The following is a 26522-nucleotide window of genomic DNA, read 5'->3' as shown; positions in this document are numbered from 1 at the left end:
CCAGGCAGTTCCTCAGAACCCCAGCTGGTCAGTGGGCGCAGACATCAGATTCAGAACACACTTCCAGCTGGCCAGCCACTGTTCACTCTTCTTCAGGAAATACTCCTCCTGTTTTCCCAAGGACTCTTGAAAGCAGATTTCCCATGTATCTATGTTATTCAGCTTTTCAACATAATAGAAATGAGAGGACACCCTTCCTCTGGCTTAGTAATGACTGTTCTCTTCCAGTATAAAGCCCACATCAAGAGAAGATGATTTTCACCTAGTAAAGCAGTTTGCCCAGTTTAATATCAATCTTATTTTATGAACTGCTTAGAAATCTATCACCTCCTACACTCCAGTAGGAGCCCTTTTATACATATTCTCTTTCAGCGTAACAATCATCAACAATCACTTAAGGACCATTTCCATGGAATATTGCTTGCAGGCAGAGGGCCTCACCAAAGTCTCTGAACAACCACCCCTACTCTCACCATCACCTCCCACCCCCAGCCTCCCTCCTTCTAGAAAGGCCTATTTATTGGACCCTCCCTGTGCCAGTTTGAATGTGTTATGTCCCCCAAACGCCATTATCTTTGATGTGATCTTCTGTGGGCAGACTTATCAGTGTTAATTAGATTGTAATTCTTTGAGTGTTTCCATGGAATGTGCCCCACCCAACTGTAGGTGATAACTCTGATTAGATATTTCCATGGAGGCGTGGCCCCACCCATTCAGGGTGGCCTTGATCAGTGGAGCCATATAAATGAGCTGACAGGCAGAGGGAACTCAGTGCAGCTGTGAGTGATGTTTTGAAGAGGAGCTACAGCCAAGAGGGATACTTGAAGAAAGCACAGGAGCTGCAGATGAGAGACAGTTTGAAAACAGCCATTGAAAGCAGACTCTTGCTCCAGAGAAGCTGAGAGAGGACAAATATCCCAAGTGCAACTAAGAGTGACATTTTGAGGAACTGCAGCCTAGAGAGGAACGTCCTGGGAGAAAGCCATTTTGAAACCAGAACTTTGGAGCAGACGCCAGCCACATGCTTTCCCAGCTAACAGAAATTTTCTGGACACCATTGGCCATCCTCCAGTGAAGGTACCCTTTGCTGATGGACACTTATGGCCTTAAGACTGTAACATCAAAACCAAATAAACCCCCTTTTATAAAAGCCAATCCATCTCTGGTGTTTTGCATACTGGCAGCATTAGCAAACTATAACATTCCCCAAGGGTTGCCACATCTTGGTCTTTGGAGTGAAATAGACATTGAGCAGCATTCTTCAACTGGGGGATGGAAAGGGAAGTCCAACAGATCCACACACAGCACAATTCAGACTTCAAAGAGACCTAATCCATTGTATTTTAAATTAGCATAAAGTAAAGTAGGCAGTCTTTGAAATTCATAACATTCCTGGCTGATTACCTGCATTAGAAGATAGACTTAGAATATTTTTCTGCAGTTCTGAAGCTAAGCAGAAGGTACTTGTTCTGGTTTGCTAATGCTGCCAGAATGCAAAATACCATAAATGGACTGGCTTTCATAAAGGGGGCTTATTTAGTTACAAAGTTACTGTCTTAAGGCCATAAAGTATCCAAGTAAGGCATCAACAATAGGGTACCTTCACTGGAGAAAGGCCATTGGCGTCTGGAAAACCTCTGTTTAGTTCAGAAGACACTTGGCTGGCATCTGCTTGCTCCCAGGTTGCATTTCAAAATGGCATTCACCAAAATGTCCAACATCACCTTTCAATGCCTGTCTTCAAAATGTCTCTCTCAGTTGCTCTCCAAAATGTCACTCACAGCTGCTCTCTGCTCCTTCTGTCTGTGAACTCTTTTATATGGCTCCAGTGATTTCATTCAGACCCACCCTGAATGGGTGGGGTAACACCTCCATGGAAATTATCCAATCAAAGGTCTTGCCCACAGTTGATTGAGTCACATATCCATGGAAACACTCAATCAGAAGGCTCCACCCTAATCAACACTAATACATCTGCCTCCACAAGACAGCATTAAAGAACATGTCTTTTTCTGGGAGACATAATATGTACAAACCAGTACAGCACTTAAGGAAAATAAAAAGGCAACTGAGAATTCTTGGCTGCGGGCTTCCATGAGCTAAATCCCCAATCATTCAGTAATTTATTCTTGTATCCAGTCATTCATTTATAAGATTGTATTGAGGACCTACTACGTGCCCAGTGGTGTTTAGATGTGGGGATAGAGCAGTGACGCAGGCAGACATGTTCCCTCGCTCACAGAAAAAGAGATGGACAAGAAATGAGAAAACAGACATGTAAACACAGAACTTGCAAATTTTCCAGGTGTCATGGAGGAAATAATCAGGATGAAATGAAAGAACAACTTGAAAAGTGGGGAAAAGGCAAACAGGAGGGAGAGCTAGCAAAGACAGAGGAGCCAGGCAAAGCCTCTGCCAGGACTTGATGCTTGAGCTGAAACATGAGGAATGAGAATTAAGGGGCCATGCAAGGAATGACCTAGACAAAAGGAACAAGTGTGACATTTCGGATGTAGAAAAGAGCCTGGTGCATTCAAAATGCAGAAGGGAGGCCATTGCCAGAGGAGGGGAGTGGGGTGGGGAGGGTAGAGTAGTAGATAAAGCTGGAAAGGTATATTGGATCCATTTTGGGTTTACTTTTAAAGTCTTTGGAAAGTACCGAGGAGTTCTAAGCAGGGAATTCTCATCGTCTGAATTAGAGTTGTTTTAGAGACCATTCTGTTTGTTTTATGAAGAATGGATACTTTGAAGGGTGGAAAATCAAGATAGAAGCAGAAAGATAAGCTAGCCCATGTTAGCAACAGTGGAGCTGGAGTAAAGTGGACAGATTTGAGCTTTTGGGGGTGGAAGCACAAAACCAGGTGATGGATGAGATGTGGGGGATCTGAAAAGGGTTGAATTAAGGATGGCACCCAGGACTGGACTTGAGCAACTGAGTGGTGCTGTGAATAATATGGAGGAAACATCAGGAATTACATGTTTGCTGTAGGAGCTGGGATGAGGAGTGGTGTTTGACATGCTAATTTTGAGATATTTACTTTGTCACGAAAGTGGAGATGTCAAGTAGGGAGTTCAACGAGTGAGTCTGGGGCTAAGAGACAAGTCTGGCCTGTCCCATCCCAGGGGTGGTTACAGAATTGATGCTAATGTGAAGTCAGGGGGCTGGATGAGACCAGAGAGACAGAGGGCAGGAAAGAGGGGAAGAAGAGTAAAATAATGAAGGAGGAGGAGAAGGAGAAGGAGAAAGAGTGAAGGAAAGGGAGCAGAGGAGAGGGGAGGGAGGAGAGAAAAGAAAGACAGAAGAGAGAGAGAAGAAAAAGAGACAGAGTGGAGAAGAGAGCAAGTCCAAGTCCAAGGCAGAAGCTCTGGTCCTCTCCAGCATTAAGAGATTCAATAAAAAGGAGTCAGCAAAGAAGATTAGGATGGAGGGACCAGGGAGAAAGAGGCAAAGAAGGCAGCCATCTTCTCACAGGGGCCAGGAGAAGAGAAAGCTTCACAGGGGGAGCTGTCAGAACTCCTGTGGAGCGAAAGCTGAGGAGAGGGTGGAAAATCAAGATAGAAACAGCCCCGTCTCCTCCTGCCCCTGGACACGATGCCCATCTCCATGCGGCCCCTAACACCAACCACGTGGGTTCTGCCTCAGGGTCTTCACAGCTGCTGTTCCCCTTGCCCGGATGTCCTCCCCACCCATCTTATTGACCTTTCTCCTGATACTCAGGCCCCTGCTTGGAAGGAACTTCTTCCGAGAGGCCTTCCCGGACTGCCCTTCATAACCGCACCCCTGTCCCTCTCGGCCCCTTGCTCTGAGATACTTTCCTCACAGCACATCATCACTCTCTGAAAGTAGACTGGTATTTTTGTTTGTTTGTTTCACTTGGTTAGTTCTATCCACTTTCTCTAGAATATACAAGGAAAGAGAATTCATCTGTCTTGTTTACCTCTTTAGCCACAGGGATGGGCTCTGGTAAATGTTCAATAAATGTGTAGTAAATGAATGAATAACTGGGTGCAGACGCAAGCAGCTGTAAGGATTCACTGGTGAAAATACAAGAGAGGTTAACCGTCTTTGCCTGGGAAATTTGATCCAAAGTTGTTGCCTGAGAACTAGTTTCTAAGAGAGAGGTGGGATAAGAAAAAGAAAGGCAAAGATATACAATGAGAGTTTGGAGAATGGAAGTGCGGAATTGTCCAACAGTATTAAGCGGCCACTTGAGGATTTTTGGTGTGTGTGGTTTTTCCTTCTTTATTAGAGAACTTGTGGGTTTACAGAACATTTATGCATAAAATACAGGATTCCCATACAGCACCCCACAGCTAACAGCTTGCTTTGGTGTGGAACATTTGTTATAATTGATGATAGCACATTCTATAATTGTCCTATTAATCAAAGTTCATGGTTTAACTTAGGGTTCACTGTTTGTGTAATGTTGTTCCATGGATTTTTTAAAACAAATTTTATCCTGTTACAATATATACAGTGTAACGTTTCCCCTTTTAATCATATTCAGATATAAATTTCAGTGCTGTTAACTGTGTTCACAATGATTTGTTACCATCACCACCATCCACTGCCAAAACACTTGAATTATTCCAAATAGAAACCCTGTACATTGTAAGCCTTAAATTCTTATCCATTTGAGTTTTGTAATTACAAATTGAAAGTGAAACATATTCGGCAAATATTTGAGTGCCTACTCAGGGCTAGACTTTGCTAGTTGCTGGTGATTTAACAGAAGAGTCAGGCCAAGGGAGTTTAATTTTATATCCCAGAACTTGATGGTGTGGTGGGAGTATCCTTGCTCCCCAATTTTAATGTGCTGATGGCAGAGGTAGGACTTAAATTTACTTGAGTTCTGAACATCTATAAAATGAAAACATTTTATTCAATACTATAGGATTATATTCAGATAATATAATACATTGCTTGTGCCCTGACACAGATACTGAGCTAATTAGGAAACTCAATATTCAGATAAGACAACATAAATGATCGACAACTGGAGACCCAATGAGTTAAGTTAGGCCAAAACCATTGGGCAAAATCCATCCATGGATGCTCTTTGAGCTGATCTTTTGACTTCTCTTGGCAAGGGTTTTATCTTGTATTTTGGATCACTCTTCCCTAGGATGGTCCTGACTGGGGCTGCTTAGGAGAGAGGACAATGCAGAGGGGGCAGCCGTGATGGGAGCTTGTCAACTGGCATGTGTCTGGTTGTAAGAAGCAGAAGACCCATTTCAAACAGTCCCCGGAAATAAATGTATCACACGTATAACTGAAAAGCCCAGAGAGCGAGTGAAACGCAGGAGCTGTTTGATCACGACTCCGGCACCGTCTGGGCAGTCATCTCAGCTCCCCCTGCCTCTGCTCATCAGCTTCATCCTCAGGCGGGACTCCTTTAGGGAAAGAGGGACACCTCGTCCCATCCATCCTACCTCCACATCACACCGTGTAAGAGGAGAGGGAACTTTTGTTTCTCCAACCACCTAAAAGCTTCCACTCTGACTGCCTGACTTGGTCCTCATATCCTCCTGGAATAGTCATGGAGACTGGGACGGGGTCAGGTGGGGCTGTCACAGGGGTGGGACTGGGAAGATTCCGGCTAAGCCAATTGCCATGGCAACAAGGCGGGCTGGTGCTGACAGGTTTGGGTCGGTGAGGCAGTGCCCTGAGCTGGGGGTGGGGACAGCGGGAGTGGGTCCCACACAGCCACTCGTGTGGGGAAGCAGGAAGGGGGAGGTTTCGCTGGAGGGTGAGACAGCGTGGTACACAAGAGGTAGACCCCCCGAAACCAGGAGGATTCAGACCCATTCACTCAAGGACAGCAGTAAGTGGTGAGCGGTCTCTGGGGAAATGAATCAGTGCCTGTAAAGCATTTTGTAACAAGGACCCACTAAAGAATAAGCGTGTAATCGCTGGAATGCTTTGTACACAGACTGCCTCGGGGTTACTTTTCTGCTATTACCCGGGCTGGAGCCCTCCTCGCCAAGACTGTTAGTATGGCACCAGCTGGGCCATAGAAGTCTAGAGGGTTCTTATGCTACTTGTTCATCTTCATGATATTTAACACCTATTTCATAGCGTAACGAGCCCCCTAGATGTCAAAAGAAAACAAAAAGTCTGAGGAAGGGCATCAGTAATGGAACACACCTCCTGGCAGCCACTTCTGAACCCAAACCTAGACACCTTTCCAGACTGGGGCAGGGCCCTTCACTGGTCCAGTCTCTCCACCACTCTCTTCGCAGAAGTCAGCTGCCCCTGCCCATTGGCGGCCACATGGCGTGGTGGCAAACGAGGCCACCTGGTGATGTAGGATCAGGATGCTGGTTCGGGAGGTCTCAGGCCCAGGGCCAGGCCTGAACATGCTGCAGCATCTCCTGTATGCTTCCAGACCTTTCTTCTCTCTGGGTCTCAGTTCCTCCCCTGTAAAATTAGCAAACTACCCTGTCAAGTTCTAAAGGAAGTCCTAGGCCATCTTCCCTGGTAGGGGAGTCTCAGTCTTAGCTCAAAATGAAAATGATGTGTCTTAGTCTGAGTACCCCAGGAAACAGAGTCTAAGATGGAGATCTGTGTCAGGAAGTTTGTGGGGTGTGCTCTCAGGACCAACGCCTATGGGGGGAGGGCGGAGGGCTGGGCAGGGGGAGCAGTTGGCCTCCAGAGCAGGATGAGGCCTTCAGCCATCACACAGGGAGCAGGAGAGCTGGGGCGGGGGGCCCTCAGAGCCCAAATGGAGGCAAGAGGGGTGGGTGCCCCCCACCGTCAGCCAGTCCTGGGAGGCAGCTGCCCCGAGAAACGGCCTCAGCAGCTCCTACATGGCCTTTCTCCCACATCCTCCAAATGCCAGAACCAGGGCAGCCAGGGGCCACGTCTGTTCCTTCCCAGTCTCTGTGCCCACACTCAACTTTCCCCAAAGAACCCGGCTTTTCCTCTGGTGGCCTCCAAAAGGGAAAACTGGCCCTGTCGTCCTCCTTGCCCAGCTTTGATCTGATGGGGCGGCTGCTCATGTCTCAATTATGCAAACAGCCTCAGAGGAAAGCCAGGCTCTTTGGCATTGCAGCGGATGTGACTTTCACCCTTGTGAGCCAATGAGTTGCCTTCTAAAGGGCATTTTAATTTATCCCCAAGGGGAAAAAAATGGATGCATTGCATGTTACCTTTGAGAAGAGCTTTACCCTTTTATAGCCTTGTAACCGCTGATAACACCGTGCGATGTTATGACCACTCCATTCCCTTAATTTACACCTGGGAGAACTAGAGGCCGCAGCTTTTTCTGGAGGGACCCTGGGTCTCAGGAACTCTCTCCTTCCCATAGCTGAGGATGAGAAAAACTTTCTTTACAAACCGAGATAGCCTCACTAGTTTTAACAGTTCAATTCCTTTTACCTGCTCTTTTCTTCTGATTGAACAATTCTAGAGAATGCTTTCCTTATATTTCCATCCTTTGGTTTTAAGCAAAAGGCACATCTTAAAAATATCTAATCAATAAAGAAGATGCAATCCCATTAGGCATCACTTCCTTTAATAGGACCTATTTTAAGCCTGGACTTCTTGGAACTAGGCTCTCCAGTGGTTTATCAGAAGTCAGTCAACATTTTTAATATAGTATATTTAAAGGTCTGCAAATGTCTCTTTGGAAGTAAATTTATACAAAGGCGTCATAAGAACTCTCCCACAGCCACCCCACCCCCTTGAAATGGCTTCCTCGTTTGAATGGAATCATCCTCTTGGGTGATACATCCCGGAAGAAGTATATAGAGACAGAACCCCCAAACAGTTATTACAGTCTATCAGGAGTTTAGGAGAATTCAGCTTTCCAAATGCAAATCCATGTGTTAGAAGCCATTCTCCTGGCTGAGGAACTTCTCACCAGTATTAGTCAATTGCAAATATTTTAAGCAGAGTTCATTTTTTTTTTCGCCCAACTCTGCTGCTCAGGGTGGGGTATACTAAGAAGTATAAAAAAATTCCTGCCCTCAAGGAATTCACAGTCTTATTGGGGAGAACAGGAGAACACAGAAAATAATTAAAGCACAGTTAAATCTAACACTAATCTAAAGGTTAGTGGTAGTTTAGGGAAAGGAGAGCCCAGTCCCCACAGGCTTATGTAGATATGAAAGCTTTCATCGAGGGGTGAGGAGGAGGCCTTTGAAAACCCTGGTTGAGCTACAGAAATACTTTCTGGGAGGGGTAGTGTTTTAAGTGTTCATGACTTTTTAATGTCTTATCTATAAATTATTGATTAGACTCCTGAACGCTGAGTTGTGCTTGGAAGGAATAACCTACAGCAGGAGGATGGACCGAGGGTAAGTCCCAGAGCTGGGACAGAGCTTGAGGGTGGGCCGGCCTGGGTGAGAGCCCTGAGTCAGCCAGAGGGCACTGACCCTGTCAGGGTGGACAGAAAGATCCAGAGAAGGGAAAAAGAGGCAACAAAGAGGGGCAGCTTCCCCCAACAATATGTGCCTGCTCCAAAATACGGGTCCAAATCTGCCAACCCACCACTGAGTGACAAAGGGGCTTGGGAAGCCTATGGCCTCTCTGGTCCTAGGGGACAGTGACTCTCTGCAGGAGGGAGATTTATGGCCTTGTTCTTCTTAGCTAATTCTCAGCTTGTAAAAATGCTAGAGAGCGTCACGAGGCAAAAGACTCCAGAATTCAGAAGAGAACCCCAGAAGACTACACAGAAGGTGCTCAGTAGCAGTAATTGCACGAATCAAGCTCAGTGCTGATGCGTACATTTACACTCAGTACCTCCTTGAGTCCTCAAATCACCCTCAGATGCTGGTGTTATCCCATTATACAGATAAAGAAAGTGACTCTCCTGAGAGTTACGTAACCCGCCTTAAGGAAGTATCAAAATGAGCTCCATAATCCATTCATTGGAAGAATAACTGGATGAAACAATCAATTAAGAATGCCCCAGGGGAATAAAATTACCACAATTGTCAAGATTTGTAGAGTATTGATGAAGTGCTCTCCTATGTATTGCCTTCTTGATTCTCTCTGCAATTCTGTGAGGAAGGCATTTTACTTTCTCCTTTCTCAAATAAGAAAATGGACACCCAGAAAGGGCGCGTGGGTCACGCAGGGCACCTCAGCTAGTAAGAAGAGATTCGAACCCAGATGTTCAAGCACCAAAGCCACCGTTGTTCCCACCCGAGGCTCCGAGCCCAGGACTAGCGAGACGGTCTGTGCGCTGAAGGAAAAGGATGCCCACACGGATGGCCGCAGTTACAGCATGTTGAATTGGTTGACTTTCCCATGGTCTTTATTCTTACGGATTCTCCTGTGTCCCCATTTTCTTACAAGCAAAATCATCCTTCTTTCTAAGGGGAAGTTGCAGAACCCAGGGGACAGCGGAAGGGGTGAGGCTAGGCGAGCTCACCATCCTGCCCTGAGACTAGTTTTGAGCCTGGGGGAAAGGCATCATCTCAGAGGTCCCAAAAATTAGGATGCGAGAAGCCCTCAGAGTCCCTGGGGTCTGTGGAAGAGATGGGAGAACGAGAACAGACTTGAAAGGCGGCATCTGGGCTGAGCTGGCGAGACACCTGCCTGGCTCCTGCCGCTGGGGATGTTTCCATGGCACTGAGCTCCCTGGGAACGGGGCACCTTCAGCCGAACTCCCTGCCCATCCCCCGGCAACCACCCCGGAAAGCCAAGCCCTCTCTTGGAAAGGCCGCATGGAAACCATTGTGATAATGCACTTCTTGGCTGACTTTGCCATTGGGAACTCCAGGCAGATCCCCTGAGTCAGGCTTTCTTCGAATGGAAGTAGTAGAGGAGCCACGGCCATGGCAACGCATCTCCCCCGCCCGTTTGTTCCCTCCGTGAGCTGGGGGAGCTCCCTGCAGGGAGCGGCTCCCCACCTACTTCACCAGGGCGGGGAAGTCGCCAAGGACACACAGATGGGGACGAGCCTTAGGGAATGTTCCCTCCAGCCTGGAGTGGCTGCTGGGAGTTGCCATGGCAACCGATCCCCTGCCCACCAAACCATGAAGGAGGGAGACCAGCCTGCACCGAAGGATCCCCCGGGCCTTGCAACTCGGGGGACCAGGGCTCCAGTGCTAATGAAGCAGGAGGACAAAGAGGAGCAGCCGGAGAGACAAATGGACGGCTTCTGTCAGATCTCAACAGTGACTCTGCCATCGGCAAGCATTTGAATCGCGTGTGCCATACATCATCTCCCTTATTTTTGGTCTCGGTTCTTAAATTCTCTCTGCCAAGTCCCTGAGCTAATAGCCATGCAGCCAATATTCCAGTAGGCAGTTTTTGCCTCTTGGGGGCAAAAGGAGTGGAAAGGGGAGCTGGGAGAAGCTTTAGGAGTAAACATCCCACCGTTCCAGTAGGTTTGAATTTTAATATACAAGTTATGTGTAATTTATATTATTAAAATTTAGTCTAAATCCTGAAAGAAATGGAAAATGAATAAAAACAGAACTTCTCTGGGTGCCAAAAGACAGGCATTCAAGCAGCCCAAAGCTGTGTGTGACTCATTAAAAACACAACCTTTAGAGTCTGACACCAGGTCTGCGTCCCTTGCTATTATAATATTCTTGTAGTCAAATTAATATGAGTGAAGAATGACTAAAACACACAGACATATATTTGGTTGGTCACTGGTACTGCTTTCCCTTAGGTCCTTTCTGTTCTCTTCTGGGTTCAGGAGAACATAATCACTAGAAACACGATGAGAGGGTGGACGATGAAACCAGCCACCAGGCCACATGGCTAGATTTGCAATAATGAGAAGAAAGAGTGAGACTCATTTCACCATCATTTTACTGTCCAAGAATGACAGAAAGACATGGCACAGTGACCTTCGTACCAGATGCTGGCGGCAGCTAGAGGCTTTGTCTTCCTAGGAGACCACGATCACAGCCACCACTTACTGGGTTCCTGCCATGTACCAGATACCGAGCTAAGGGCTTACATAAATTCTTTATTTTCATCCTGACAGCAACTCAGTGAAGTAGGTATTATTATCCCAGATTGCCGTCAGTGAAACTCAAGCAAAGAGAGGTTAAGTAACTTTTGCCCAAGGTCACCTGGGAGCTAAGTAGAAAACACCTGGCCTAACCAGGTCAGGTGCAAAGCTGTTATTCTTAACGACTATGGTTTAACTTTCTGGGTGGTCACGTATGAAGAAAGCCGCCTACCCACCGACAGCATCTAGATGCATGGGTAAAGGGATAATAAAAATGAAATTGAGGGAGTTGTTAATTTCCTTATCACGTTTTATTTTTTTAGTCAACAACATCACTATTCTCTATATCAGCTTTAGGCAATCCCTCCCTCTACTAGTGCTTGGCTTGTATGATCTTATTAGTTCTTGAAAAGAATAATAATTCTGTGACTTACATTTCATTTCAGTAATTATTGTGTGTCTACTACTAAATGTGAAATGCTAGTTTGATATTAGCTGCTATGATGAGAAGGAACATGAAGGAAAAAAAATCCTTATCAGACTTATATTCTACTGGGAAAATCAGTATAATTCAGGACAATAGCTGATCATTTGACCTATCCAACTGTCTTTGTAAAAGTATGCACTAGTTCCGGTTTGCTAATACTTCCATTATGCAAAAATACCAGAAACGGATTGGCTTTTTTAAAGGGGGCTTATTTAGTTACAAAGTTACAGTCCTAAGGCCATAAAATGTCCAAGGCCATAAACAATAGGTAGTCAAATTGTTCAGTGACTCCACTGAAGAGTGGTGATGGTGTCCAGAAAACCTCTGTCACCTGGGAAAGCACGTGGCTGGCATCTGCTCCAGGGTTCTGGTTTCAAAATGACTTTCTCCCAGGACGTTCCTTTCTAGGCATCTGGGGGTGTTCTCTAAGTTTCTCCCAGGCAAACTCGGGCTAGCAAAAGTCTGCTTTCAACAGCCAGCTCCAAAATGTCTCTCTCAGCTGCAGCAGCCTCTTTTTAAAGGACTCCAGTAAACTACCAAGAGCCACGCTGAATGGGCAGAGCCACATCTCCCTGGAAATAATCTAATCAAAAGTATCACCCACAGTTGGGTGAGTCACATCTGCATGGAAACAACCTAATCCAAATATCCCACAAGATTGGATTAAAGATCATGGTTTTTCTTAGGGGACATAATATATCCAAACTGGCACAACTACTTATATATAAAAAAAATGCAAGTTAAAACCAGATACCATCTCTTCTCATCTATTTCATTGACATACATCCTCATCGCCTTAGTTTGCCAAGGCTTCTGTATAAAGCACCACAGACTCTTTGGCTTAAAGAATAGGAATTCATTGTCTTATAGTTTTGGAGGCTAAAAGTCCAAAATAAAGGTGTTCACAGACCAAGCTTTCTCTGAAATGTAGGGATCTGGTGGTGGCTTGCCAGCAATATCCCATCACATGGTGATATGTCTCCTGTTTCCCTTTCACTCCTACCACTGAGCCCAAATGTCCTCTGCTTATGAGGGCTAACAGTCATATTGGACTAAGGCCCACACTGATTCAGTTTGGCCTCATCTTAATAGGATCTTCAAAGATCCCATTTACAAATGAGTTCAAACCACAGGACATGATCCAATCTACAACAATCCACCCTTTTGATCCCAAAAACACATGTTCTTACATGCAAAATACATTCACCCCATCCCAACATCCCCAAAGCCTTAAGCCATTTCAATAACAATTCTAAGTCCAAAATCTCATAAAAATCAGTTGTGGGGGTGGTCCATCCTGCAGCAAAATTCCTCTCCATTCGTGGACCTGTTAAACCCAGAAAACAAGTTATCTGCTCCCTAAATAAAATGGTGGTACAGGCAAAGGATAGGCATTCCCATTCCAGAAGGGAAAAGCTGGAAGGAAAACAGGGTCACAGGTCCCAAGCAAGTCCCAAACCAGGAGAGGAAAGTCCATCAGATTTCAAGGCCTGAGAATCATCTGTGGATCAACCCGTTGTCCTCTCAGCCTGCTGGAGTGGCCACCCAACGCTCTCCCAAGACACCAGGGTGGCCCTGCCCTCTCTAAACCAAGATGGTAGCCCCTCTCTCAGTACAAGGAAGTCCTTTCAGCACAGAGCTTGGCATCCACTGTGCTGCTCCTCAGCTCATTCTCCTTCATTCCATCCCATCTCTGCCCCTCTCAGTCCAGGATGGAGGGTTTCCAGGATCCCATTTACAAATGGGTCCACACTCATTTTGAATATGTCTTTGCCAGAGACTCGATCAAATCCACAACACTCAGTATTCATGATTCTGTATCTGCAAATCCACCTACTTGCTAAAATTTATTTGTAATCCCAAAATCAATACTCATGGGGCTTTTGCAATCATTCATGGACATGCCCAAGGTGCTGAAAAAGGTGAGTCACTGGATGTTTTACTTTCCTAGCTTCCAAAACAAATACCGAGCAATGGGCTTAAACAGTGGGAATTTATTTGTTCACAGTTATGCGGTTAAGAGAAGTCCAAAACTAAGGCACTCTGGGGCTGGCCGCTGGTGGTCCTTGGTCCTTGGCATTTTTGTCACCTGGCAAAGCATATGGCGGCCTCCCCTGGCTTCTCCTTCTCTTCCAGGTTCTGTTGACTTTCCACTTCTGGCTGCTTCCTCTGGCTTCCTCTCTATGTGACCTTCCGTGTAAGGCCTTCAGTGATAGGATTAAGACCCTTCCTGATTCGGCTGGGCCTCATCTTTAACTGAGTAACCTCTTCGAAAGGTCCTACCAACGATGGGTTCACATCCAGGTAAATGGATTAAATTTAAGGACATGTTTTTCTGGAGTCCATGGCTCCAAGCCACCACACCCAATGTGCGTGTTCTCAGTGAGGGTAAAACAAGGCGATGCTCTGCTTTCCCGTTTTGGCCTTCATGCTGTAAGCAAGTGTCCTTTCCGTGATCTATTTGGTGCCACATTTTTCACATTTTTGTGCTTTTTGTTGGTGATTTTGCAGTTTAAAAGGGCCCTCAAGCAAAGTGCTGAAGTGCTGTCTAGTTTTCCTAAGCACAAGAAGGCTGTGATGTGGCTTTTAAAGAAAATACGTGTGTTGGATATGCTTTTGTAAGTTTTGTAAGGATTGGCTGTAAGTTCAATGTTAATGTGGATCAACAGTATCTATTAAATAAGGCATTTATAAACAGAAACACACATACAACAAGTTGTGTATTGATCATTGACAAAATGTTGTGACCAGAGGCTCACAGGAACCAGCCCTGCATTTCTCCTAGAGGCGACGGCTCAGTATTCACTAATTCAGTTTACAGAACATAACTACCACAAGTAACAATACCCAATCCAGTGATTACCCTTCTAGAAATCTAACCTAAGAAATTAAACTGAGATACTACACAGATTTACCTGAAGGATATTTATCACTACTTTATGCATAGTAAACCTGTAAAAACAACTGAAACATTGACCAGGAAGAGAGCAGTTAAATAACTCTTTGTACCATCATATACAGTGGAACTATTGTGCAGCTATTAAAAATTATAGTTTTGAAAAATATTTAAATTCATGAGGAAATGGCCACCTTATAATGCTAAGTGAATAAAAAGCAGGATACAAAACTGTATGTATAGCAGGGTTCTAATCTTGTGATAGAAATCATATACATAATATATATGTGTGTGTGTTTAAACTTTTTCGTGACATCGAAATTTAACAGCAGTGGTATTGTGCTGGTTTGAATGTATTATGTCCCCCAAACGCCATTATCTTTGATGTAATCTTGTGTGAGAAGACGTATCAGTGTTGATTAGATTGTAATTCTTTGAGTGTTTCTGTGGAGATGCGCCCCACCCAACTGTGGGTGATGACTTTAGTTGGATAACTGCCATGTAGGTGTTGCCCTGCCCATTCAGGACGAGTCTGAATTAAATTACTGGGGCACTATATAAGCTCAGACAGAAGGAGCAAGCTTGACACAGCCAAGAGCGACACTTCGAAGAATGCACAGAAGCTGAGAGAGTAGCTGCAGATGAGAGACAGTTTGAAGACAGCCGTTGAAAGCAGACTCTTGCTCCGGAGAAGCTAAGAGAGGAAAAACACCCCAAGAGCAACTAAGAGTGACATTTTGAAGAGGAGCTGCAGCCTAGAGAGGAACGTCCTGGGAGAAAGTGATTTTGAAACCAGAACTTGGGGCAGACGCCAGACACGTGCCTTCCCAGATAACAGAGGTTTTCCGGACACCATTGGCCATCCTCCAGTGAAGGTACCCGATTGTTGATGTGTTACCTTGGACACTGTATGGTCTTAAGACTGTATCTGTGAAACCAAATAAACCCTCTTTTATGAAAGCCAATCCATCTCTTGTGTTTTGCATCCCGGCAGCATTAGCAAACTAGAACAGGTATTTTGTGGGATTTTAACTTCCTTCACTTTTTTTTCCTGTATTTTTTACAGTTAAAACTATTACTTTTACAGCCAGAAAAACAATACTTGTTTAATGAAATAATAGATATCCTTGGCTTCAACAATTCATTGCCAGACCTCCCATCTCACCGCATCCACAGAAAGGGGGCTTACTGAGGCTTGGAAGAGCAGCCCAGATTGGGAGTGCCCTCACCAGCCTGGGAAAAGCAAGGACTTTCCCACCTGGGCTCAGTGACACAAATTTTTGCCCCTAGAACCTGGAAAAGGAAGGCCATTGGTGACTTGGGTAAGCTGCCTTGCACGAGAGCACATGCCCCTCCAAGGAGGAGAAAGACTGCACCGCAACCCAAAATACCTATTTCCAGCACCTTCCTTTGTATAAATCCAGCCTGGCTACAGTATCAGCCAAAGAATACTGAAAAGGCCCCACCAATGTGACAGGGTCAGGGGAAGAAAGATCCGGAAGCTGTGTGGGAGAGTCGCCGCCCACACTGCCCGAGACAGAGGAAATAGGTGGCAATCTCTGAGCCGCCTTCCCCACGTCATGGAGTCACTCACATCCTGTGACCTTGTCCTGTCCTTGATTATCCCAAACACATGAAAATATTATCAATCAGCCCTTCAGAATAAACCGACTAATGAGCCACATACTTGGAGGTCAAATTCCGTGCCCTTGGTTTGGCTATGTTTTAGCTGTGTCAATGTAAACCTTCCTGAAATAGAAGCCAGAAATTTTCTTAAAACATTTCTTCATGACTTACTGGCCTCTGTACTTTCCTGTTCCTCTTACTTTCCACGTCTCTCAGAAGAAAAACAGAAGAATTAATTAAAATGCTTTTCCAATTGATTATGTTTTGTTCAGCATTGCTTTTTTTTTTCTTTTGTTTTTAAAAAGCCATGCTTCCCAATTGGGGTTATTTCCGTAACAAACTAAAAATAGCTGTTTTGCCAATATTAATAAGAATCTGGGTAAAAATATGCTCACTCTGTTTTGAGAATTTATTCACAGGCATACAGAAACCTTCAAAGAGGTTGATCATTGTCACAAGAAGATCAGAAAAACTATCTTTTTCCAATGCTGTATTTATTAAATGCTGCCATGCATTTAGTCATCCCTCCAGTCATGTCAGCCAGGTTCCCTCTGGTCAGTTAGCACATGTGTGGGGCCCCAGAAGCAAATCCTATAAGGAGAAAGAGGGGACACTGGAAAGCAGCTCAACTAGCGCCCAGTGCCAGCGCGGCCTGCTGGCGGGAAGCCCCCACAAGGACTCACTGGAAAATTCCGAGGCCCTGAAATCCCAGCGTAGGTTGAGGGAGGTTACACAGGCTGAGGGCAGGTGCAGAACAGGAAGATTACATAAATATGGCCCAAAATGAATTCAGGACCCGTGACCCAAAAACTAGGCCTGAGGGACGAGCCTCTGCTGAGCAGCAAAACTGCCACCTTGCGTGGTGGGGTAAATTGTTTCTGGATGCTGCCACGCCTTTTCAGTCGTGGATAAATTCCTTTTGGGGCGACTCTCACCCTGACATCACAACAGACCTGAGCACAGCCTCAGGCAACAGGACAGCAGGAAGCAGATGCCTGTGTATTTGGTAAGAAAAACACACAGAGAGTCTGAAGAAAATTGATTAAGCCACGTAACCATGGGTACCAAAATAATATAAAAACTACAATTGTAGGAAAACTTACATATGACCTCCAGATCCTCACAAAGCCATTTGTTTCAGAAAAGAGTCGAAAAATCTTGCACTTCTAGGGGAAAAGTCTGGAAAATCCTTCACAGAATTTTAAAACAGGATTTATATGATGATAGGATGCAAAATAAAGAAAGACTGGGGGATCTCTGGGGTTGATCAGGTATGGCTAAATGCAGGAAGTCATTTTAGAAATCTTATTTTTAATGTGTTGGGAACATGTAGGCCAAGAGAGATGAAAAATGGGGCAAATGTTCAGCACAAGCATGGACTGGCATGGCCACAGGCAACAGGTGAGGCCGTCTCATCCACAGGTCTGGGAGAGTCAGCCTCAGTCTTGCAATCCCTGGCTGTTCCGGGTCAGGTTAGGGGTCCCAGAATGTTCCAGCTACTAACAAATTTCCTTTTCTGAAGCAGAGCCAGCCCCATTCTAGAAACCGAGGGTCTTTAGGAGATACAGTTGCTCAGGAGAGACAATTGCATCCTGGAGATTCCTGGGTTTCGTGCATTTGGACAATGGGCCCCAATCTTTAAATTCATATTTTTGGGAATTAGGTCTATCAAGAATCTAGGGATCAGAAGTTGAAGAACAAAATGAATGATCTGAAATGCTCATAAAACGACACGGGGGCAGGGAGAGGGAGCCAGTGGCAGAGAAAAGCATCTGAGATGACAAAGTTAAGATAGGATAATAGGATTCTGTTCTAGTTTGCTAATGCTGCCAGAATGCAAAACACCAGAGATGGATTGGCTTTTATAAAAGGGGTTTATTTGATTACACAGTTACAGTCTTAAGGCCATAAAGCATCCAAGGTAACACATCAGCAATCAGGTACCTTCACTGGAGGATGGCCAATGGTGTCCGGAAAACCTGTTAGCTTGGAAGGCACGTGGCTGGCGTCTGCTCCAAAGTTCTGGTTTCAAAATGGCTTTCTCCCAGGATGTTCCTCTCTAGGCTGCAGCTCCTCAAACATGTCACTCTCAGTTGTACTTGGGATATTTGTTCTCTCTCAGCTTCTCCAGAGCAAGAGTCTACTTTCAACGGCCATCTTCAAACTGTCTCTCATCTGCAGCTCCTGTGCTTTCTTCAAAGTGTCCCTCTTGGCTGTAGCAAGCTCGCTCCTTCTGTCTGATCTTATATAGTGCACAGTAATTTAATTCAGCCCCGCCCTGAATGGGTGGGCCAACACCTCCATGGAAATCATCCAATCAGAGTCATCACCCATGGTTCGGTGGGCCACATCTCCATGGAAACACTCAAAGAATTACAATCTAATTAACACTGATAGGTCTGCCCACACAAGATTGCATCAAAGATAATGGCGTTTGAGGAGACATAATACATTCAAACTGGCACAGATTCCATTTACTATTGTACTTGAAGGTAAACAACTGGAAGTCAATGGTGTATTTTCCAGTCCTCTCCAAAAGATGGACAGAAGTCAAAGTGCATCATCTGTTCTCCATTGCAGGTATCAGAGAGGACTAACCCCCACGGGGTTAAACCTGCAGGAAGAAAACATGCTGCCCCCAGACAGAGAAGGGGGTGTGGGAAGAAGGAAGAAAGGTCCAGAGAGGGCGGGGCATGGCCGCCGGCCTCTCCCAGAGGGTGGCTCGCCCAAGGCCCGTACGCCAAGGTGGCAGAGGAAGACAAAGGAATTTAATTCATGGGCAAACACACATGGAACACCCACCAAGCACAAGGGCCAGATACTGTGGGAGACCCAGAGACGCATCTGCCTTCTCCTTCCTGGAGTTTGATGCCCTCGGGTGGGAACCAGATCAGAAGAGGAAGACGTAAGGAAATCTAGTTGTTAGGGTTGGAACAAACCAGTCTCAAGGAGGCCAAACCATCTATTCAAGAGAAGAACAGCAATCGGATTCAAATGCAAGCCGAAGACGGTAGCTCTCAGCCCTGGACAGCCTGATAAGCAGACATCACCTATGTTTTTTGGAGTTTTCCATTAAAAACATCAAATCAAAACCCTCCCTGCCCCTGCCCAGCCCCAGTCCAGTGTTTAGTGTCTCCAAGGACTTTTCAGTGCTGCAACAAGATGTAGTGCCTCAGAGTACAGGCTCTGGGGTAAAGACTCCCTGGATCGAAGTAGCGGATCCACCATCTACTAACTGTGTGACCCTGGGTGCCTGGGAGCTCGGAGATGCGTAAGCCTCACCTAGACCAGGGTGCGTGAGAACGCGGTATCGGCACTCGGACAGAAAGCTGAGCAGGGTGTCGTGTGGTGAATAAAAGAGGGAGATTGACTGGTGAAGGGGCATCAGGAAAGACACGAGCTGGGCCATAAAAGGTGGGCAGAAAGGAGCAGAGCAGGGCAAACAGAAGGACCCTCTCCAGTGAAGCTGTGGGGGCAGCAGGCATGTTCTGGGGTTTCGTGAGTGTGGGTTCTGAGGAGGAGCAGGACAAGGGGAGAGTTGAAGAGGTGATGGGATCTCAGACCAGGGGGTCATCATGCCAGCCTGCACTCTTGTTCTAATGGGCCAGGGGCACTGGGGACCCCCAAGAGGGTGACATGAGGGGACCTTGAGATCCACTTGTCTGCCCTTTTCCACAACCGTTTATAGAAATCCCAATGTGGCTGATCCTTTTGCATTCCTTCTCAGTCCCCGCTGGCTCTCTGACTTAGAAGTAAGGGTGAGCATCCCAGCTCCACAGGCCAGTTCTCTGGTTTGTTCCTGCCGATTCCAGCCTGGTGGGAGATGAAGGTGGACACAGAGCAGGAAAGAACAGCTCCTCCACCTTCTCCCTTCCCACCTCCCCTTAAGTCCCTCTAGTTCTGAGTTGACAATGACTTTCCCTTTTCTGCTTGGCATGTTGCAGCTCACCGGTTCATGAGGACAATTGGAGAGGACAAGTCTAGGATTCAGGAATCTGTCCTTAAAGAGTCTCCAGGCTTATCGGTCAAAGTAAAAATTGGAAGAGACTGGGCTATTCCTTGCTCCACTGAACCCCAGAACACCATTGTGTTCGTTTGGAGCTGTATGTACCCCAGAAAAGGCCATGTTCTTTCAGTCCATTCCTATGGGTGCAGATCTGTCATCAGTGGCAGCCTTTGGTTAGGTTATTTCAATTGAGATGTGACTCACCCCATTCAGGGTAGGTCTTAGTCTTCTGACTGGAGTCCTTTATAAGAGGATAAAAGACAGAAAGAGATAAAGAAGCAGAGAGATGAATTTAAGACAAGCTCAGAGAGAAAAGCCCTGGAGAAGCTAAGAGAGAACCCACAGAAGCTGAGCAAGGAAGCCACTGGAACCAGAAACTGAAGCAATGAAACCCAGGAGAGAAGGACCAGCAGATGCCGGCCAAGTGCCTTCCCAGGTGACAGAAGTGTCCCGGGTGCCTGCAGCCTTTCTTCAGAGAAGGTATTGCCCTGTTGATGCCTTAATTTGGACATTTTCACAGCCTTAGAACTATAAATTTGTAAGCTAATAAATCCCCATTGTAAAAGCCAACCCATTTCTGGTATATTGCACTCCAGCCGTGTTAGCAAACCAAAAGAGCCACCATACTTAAAAAGAGAACATTTGCCCTAGATATTCTCAAATGAGACCTTCATGCCAGTTAGAAGACGAGCTGAGCCCTGCTGTTCCCAGAAGAACCCTGGAGAGACAGCCAGCTGAGGGGGCCGTTAGCATTTCCAGATGTGACCCCCTTCCACAGCCTTGGGGGTAGCCGGGGAAGACCACGGCTACAGATGTCCTTGCGTTTCTCCACCAAGGGAAGCTCTGAGAGAAATGCTGGCCCAATGAGAAGCAGTGGGAAAGTGCGAGCCCTTTCTTGGCCTGTTTCTAGGGCATTGTGTGAGTGGGTTGATGCCAGTGGAGCGACAATGACGAAAAGCCCCACTGGGGAATCCACCAGCTGGGGTTCCAGCAGCGAGGAGGTGTCTCCCGTCTCCAACACCCCACATTAGCTGTCAACTCTAACCCAGCAATAGAATCGCCCGAGAGCTTCTACAGACTTCCCCTGGGTACCATCCCAGACCCATTTAATTGGAATATCTGGAGAGGGATCTAGGCTTCGGCATTTTTAGAAGAAATCGTTGTTACAAAGCATCCCTCTATAATGCGGTAGCAAGGAGGAGATAACATTTCCAGGCCATCCTGAAGGTCACAGTGTCGTCACCTTCAGAGCAGGAATTAAAAGCGAGGAGGGATAGGGATGGAGGGTCAGTGTGGCGAGTGGGAAGACGGGGCTTCCGAGCCAGCCAATCCAGCTCAGCTCCCTGCCCTTACACATCGGTTGCACAGACAAGTTACTTAACTTCACTAAGTCACGTCACTCCCTCCTTTGCAAAATGAGGATAACTTGACCCATTTTGAGGACTAAGGTGGGGGTTCGATGCACATGTAACATATCATAGGTATGCAACAAAAACTAGAAAAAAAACAAAAACAAATAATAAAAAGAATCTAGAATGTGTGCACACAGGCACTGCCACTTACTAGGAATGAGGGTTGCAACTCCAGGCAAATTGCTTAAATCCTCCAGGTCTCCTTCTTCACAAGTCTCCACAAATTCAAAAGTTTATGCCAGAAGTTCTCTGAGGTAACTTCCACCTCCAACATTCTATTTATTCAAAGAGCAGCAACAGGCTGGAAAGGATACAAATTTAGCAAATATTGTCAGGAATTTAGCAAATATTGTCTGATGACTGACAGACAGACAGACCTGGCGGGAAAGGGTAGCAGAGAGCCCCGGGAGCTGAGGGGCCCTTCCCTGACCACATCTGAACTGGAAGCCCGCGTCCCCTCCCCAGCTCCGACAGACGCCATCTGCACCTCCAGCGTTTGTTGGGTCTTGCTAGTCCCTCACCAGTTATCCCTACCTAGAGAAGCTGGTAGAACATGAGCATTAACTAGAAGTCAGAGAAGCAGATTCTGCCCGTTGCCCCAATACCAACTGGGTGGAGAAGTCGCAATTTCTCTGTAGCTCAATTTTGCCATCTACAAAACGAGAGCAACCATCTCTGCCTCCAACCTTGGGAAGATAAATGAGTTCAACTTCTTAAAATGAACTTTGGGAACTTTGGAATATTTGAGTCAAGGAAATGGAGATGCACTGAATAAACTTCAGTCCAACTTTTAAGACCATTTAAATGAAAGCTTCAATTTCAAAAAAAGCTATAATACCACTGCAAACCAGAGGTGGCCTCAGGAAGTTGATAGTGGCGATGCCAATTCATCGAATTGAAAGGACACATGGTTAATTTATTTAAGATAATAATAATAAGTGGAAGCATCTTGTACAAGCTTCTCGGAGAGCTTCAGATTTCATGCCAGGATTCCCCAGTTGTGTTCAGATAATCTGCTAGAGTCCTTGAGGTCTAATGAAATGTATCACTAGTGCATTTGCATAGATTAGCATGATCAAGAATACAAAATGGCACTTTTATTATGTAACTAATGCAAGCAGCCTCCCTTTAAGCAGGCTGTCAGTCAGCTGCCTCTTGGCTTGGCAGCTTCGAGTTTGTTGGCTGATAGAACAGTCCAACCTGCTTTCTCCTGTCATGTTTTTGACAAACATTATCAGAAGCCAGGTGCTTTTTTGAGCTGTCACCTCGTCCCTGGCATCCACCCTATCCATCAAGTGGAGCACCCATTAAGAAATGGGGACATTATTTCAGCAACTAATTAACCAAGCTAAGTGCACATATAAATTCATTTTCAATTCAACTTTCCATTGCTTTTTCCAGCTGCTAATAGAGGAACTACAGTGAGTAATGTGTTATGAATGGATATGTTAGGTTATGTCTTAATAGAAAACACATGTCCATGCAAATTTTTACAGCCAACAATTATGAAAACTCTGACAATTTAAAAAAACCCACAATGTGTCCAAAAAAGCACTACAGTGTACTTAATAACTCTGAGAGATTGATCATAAATATGAAAAGCTTTGTTTTTTTTAAGGGAGATTTTAAAAATGCATTTGCAATCTCAGCCAAATGTATTTAAGAGCGTCACAGATGACTCCCCTGGCAGCCCAGGGTGAATTTCAGCACCTGCCAATGACATCATCTTCCTTGTGTCCCAAACAAGGTCATTCTCCAGGAGGACAAACAGGGTCATGTGCAAATACTTCTTTGCAACAAGCTTTATTCCAGAATGAATGAGAATGAGAACAATGTAAGTTTGGATTTATTTTTTTTTAAAGAAGAGGAACTTTGGAATTGCAATCTACCTCCTAACTGCCAAATAATTTTTCCCAACTTTAACAATGTTAGCAATAGCACTAGGTTTAGGGCAGTGATTTGAAAAGTAGCGTTCAAGGACCAGAAGTGAGTTGCCAGGTAGCAGTGAGAGCACTGTGAGATGGGGACAGCCACTCCCCAGAGGGCTGGGAGCCGGGTGACAGCCATGCCCACTGCTTTGTAAGGACACGATGGCTTTCAGTTAATGGAGACCCAACAAATTGGGGGATGGGGTGCTACTGCCAAATGGTTGGTGGATGTCATGCCCTCTTTGGGGCTGAATATCCAGGACCCAGCTTCAAAAGATAACTCCTCCCAGCACTCGTGACCAGCGCCTGTCATCGGGGCAGCCTCTCGACTTCAGGAAGGGCCGAGAGTGAAATCAGTGATGTGGAAAGATCAGCAAAGGCAGCGAGCTTCCTGTGGAAGCCCAGCGTCAGCCCTTGGGCGACACGGCTGGGTCGGGCCAGCACCCTTCCAGGAACACAACGCAAGGTGGGCACGACATGGACGACTTGTCAGGGAGTCAGGCTGCTCTTGTCCGGCAGGTCCGGCCAACTTCTCTGTGGAGGCAGAACTGAGTTAATGACTAGGAAATGTGTGTGAAGAAAACGAACAGCACACAGCCAACGCAACGCCACTCTAAGGCCAGCAGTTTGTCTTCTTGCCGAGGGAGGGCCCAGCACTGTCCTTTGTGCTGAAGTCCATCTCTGCAGGATGACCCTGCAGTGACCATTCATTCATTCTCTCATCTACAGAATTTTATCTCAAATGTTCCAGGGCCTGCGTTACCTAGGGAAACAGGCCCTCTGGAATGTTCTCTGGAATTCACCACCTACCACAGTTTCCCTGGAGAGGAGGCTCCCCTGCATGTGAATAATTAAGAAAATGAGAGAAGCTATGTGGCAGCATGGAGATGGAAGACACTTCTTGGAGAGAGGGCTGTGTCCACACTCCCTTCTGTGGAAACCAGTCATTCCTCATACCCCTGAGGAAGGGACAGAGCATCCTCTGGCCACAGCTGGTTGGACCCAAGAAAGACATGTGACTCAACATGGGCTGAGAGATTCTTTGGCTGGGAATTAGAATTGTAACCCAGAGACAGTGATCTCAGGCGCCAGAGCTGAGAGAACCAGGAAAGCTGGCCAGGCCTGCCATTTTCCACCAAATGCTCATCGATGAGCAGGAAGAGAGAAAGAACAGAAAGAAGCAGATCTGCAGGGGGGAACAGAGGTAGAGATTGCCTCAGCGTCCCTGCAGAGAAGGGAGAGCCACCTCAGGGTCTGACTGGCCAACAGCCCAGCCAGCCCCGACTGTGCCTCCTACAGTGGGATCCCTTGGCTTGGGTTGGGTTGAGGGGTCAAGGGTCCCCTGCCCGAGACAGTGCTCTCAGCGCTGTGGGGTGGGAGAGGGGGCATAGCCCTGTTGGGGGGTACGTAGAGCTGGCCAGGAGTGCCCTGATCCAGCCACACTGCCATTTGATTCTGTTTGTCTCGACAGCCCATCCTGGAGGGCCTGCTATGTGGGCCTCCTGTTCTCCCCCACCCCTGCCATGGATGCCAAGGCCTCCTTCACTGCCCAGCATGGCATGTGGCTGGCCAAACATTTTTTTTATCCTTGTTATCAGATATGGGGCCTATGACTTTGGCCTCCTTCAGTCCAGCTTCCAAACCATTGCCACTTCTATTTTCCCAAGGAGAACTCTGGAGGTGTCACCTGGTTGATGTGTTCTGTGCAATTAATCCGCGCTCTGCACTGAGACCCCCTTGGGTCCCAGGAGCCTGCTCTGTGGATCCTCAGCAGGCACTCCCGGGTCGGCCGCTTCCTCGCAAGGACTCTGCGTGTGCCACCTTCACAGCTGTAAACCCCTGGAGAGCAAGGACCACAGGACCATGCTTGGTTCTTCTTGTAGCCCTAATGGTGACCAATCCTCAAGGAGAGTATGAGCCTTTATTAACAATCTAGTCCCCTGGATGCTCATCCGAACTCAGAGATGGCAGGGACCTCCAGACATCAGCGTGTCCATTCGCTCTCCCACCAGCCACTCGCACACCCCTGGTCCCAGGCCTCAGATTTCAGGCCAGATTCTCAGCACAGAGGGAGAGATCTCAGAATCCAAGACACCCAATCCAGATTCCAGAAGAGGAGATGGAGGCCCGAAGAAGGTTGACCTTCTCCACGTCATCGAGCAAGCATGGCGCATCATCCTTTCCATGTGGCTTTCTTCAAATAGGTGATGAGGTGGAAGGAAAGCCTATTTGATTTGAACACTTTCACCCCAAGAAAACAGACTCAGAAGACCCTGTGGGCTCCCTTTACTGCAGACCCAGGCCTGGCTGCGTTTGAGTTTGCCCTGCTCCCTGCTAGCAACCATTCAATCCCACAGCTTAAAACCTGAACCCTCCCGGGAGGGTGACAGCAAAGTGCAGCCTCCCACAAGGTGCATTATGCAAAGCAGGCCCGAGACAGACAGCTGGGCCGGGAGTTCAGCTACCCCGGACCCTGGGAACTCTTGCAAAGGTCTGTGCAGAGGAAGTGCCGAGTTAATTCATAGGAAATTCTTGGGAAGGAGGTCCTTGTTCTCTTCATATCAAAGCCTTCTCAGGAAGCAGGACTCTGGAAAGAGCGTCGGGCAGGTCAGGGATGTTTGTGAAGGCAGAGGGGTCCTGACTTCCCTTTATGGGGTCACCCAATCTCTCAGCCCCCCCGCTCCCCAGGGCTGAGATGCTTCCCTCCTCATTGTCTCCCACGGCCACGGAAATGAGTCTCTGCAAAGCACTCAGAGCCTGCAGACCCCCTCTGCAGGGACTCTCAGAGGACAGCTGCAGGGCCATTGGCTGCAAACCTACAGGCTGTGAAGGAGCTGACCCCTGGCTTCCTCTGGGGTCTCCCCTCCGTTGGCCTCAGGTCTCTGCTATCCCAGTAGACACCCACCCTTAGCGCACGGGACACAAACTGCTTGTCCATGTGTCTGTGCATTCCCTTAGGACACAACCCTGTCACATTCATTGGCCCAGATTATGGGATTATTAAACATTATTAAACACCCTGAAGATGGAGAGAGGGATTAAGTGAGAGGAAGGTGTAGCAACAAACAAGATAAGATTTAACAAAGGTCTATGAATACTGAAACTTTATATAAATATATACATTTTTTAGATTCTGGGGTGCTGAGGTAGCTGGGAGGTAAACGACAGGGCAGAACTGTAACCTGTAACATCCTTTGAAATATGCTCTATAGCTACTCATTGAATTGTGCTTTCAAAGTCTTCATCTT

General features: G+C 46.6%; 1 long non-coding RNA gene across 1 annotated transcript in view; it reads right to left on the bottom strand.

The window, feature by feature from the left end:
* Positions 1–23058: 23058 nt before the first annotated feature.
* The window catches only part of LOC119535101, a 33518-nt gene continuing 30054 nt past the window's right edge, over positions 23059–26522 (bottom strand). The window contains exon 3 of the long non-coding RNA XR_005217167.1: positions 23059–23808. This is a non-coding gene — a long non-coding RNA (uncharacterized LOC119535101). The remainder of the gene's footprint in view (positions 23809–26522) is intronic.

Source organism: Choloepus didactylus, chromosome 5 (assembly GCF_015220235.1).
Source record: "Choloepus didactylus isolate mChoDid1 chromosome 5, mChoDid1.pri, whole genome shotgun sequence".
Classification (NCBI taxonomy): domain Eukaryota; kingdom Metazoa; phylum Chordata; class Mammalia; order Pilosa; family Megalonychidae; genus Choloepus; species Choloepus didactylus.
This window is presented reverse-complemented; position numbering and strand designations above follow the sequence as displayed.